Source organism: Etheostoma spectabile, chromosome 9 (genome assembly GCF_008692095.1).
Source record: "Etheostoma spectabile isolate EspeVRDwgs_2016 chromosome 9, UIUC_Espe_1.0, whole genome shotgun sequence".
Classification (NCBI taxonomy): Eukaryota; Metazoa; Chordata; class Actinopteri; order Perciformes; family Percidae; genus Etheostoma; species Etheostoma spectabile.
In genome coordinates this window covers 10,875,719-10,876,088 of record NC_045741.1, presented here as the reverse complement: position 1 = coordinate 10,876,088, position 370 = coordinate 10,875,719, and the positions used below count along the sequence as shown (strand labels likewise).

General features: G+C 51.4%; 1 protein-coding gene across 3 annotated transcripts in view; it reads left to right on the top strand.

The window, feature by feature from the left end:
* The window catches only part of LOC116695823 (contactin-associated protein-like 4), a 91,486-nt gene that overhangs the window by 53,435 nt on the left and 37,681 nt on the right, over positions 1-370 (top strand). The window lies entirely within an intron of this gene.

Sequence of the window (370 nt, the reverse complement as noted above, 5' to 3'; positions counted from 1 at the left end):
GGAACGAAAACTGACCGGTAGATCGAGAGCTTTACCTTCTGGCTCACCTCTCTTTTTGTCATAACGGTGCGATAAAGTGAATGTAATACCGCACCCGCTGCGCCGATTCTCCGACCACTCTCCCACTCCATGGTCCCCTCACTCACGAACAAGACCCCAAGGTATTTAAACTCCTTCACTTGGGGTAAAGACTCATTCCCTACCTGAAGAAGGCACTCCATTGGTTTCCTGCTGAGAACGATGGTCTCAGATTTAGAGGTGCTGCTCCTCATCCCAGCTGTTTCACACTCGGCTGCGAACCGATCCAGTGAGTGCTGGAGGTCACAGGTCGATGATGCCATCAAGACCACATCATCTGCAAAAAGCAGCG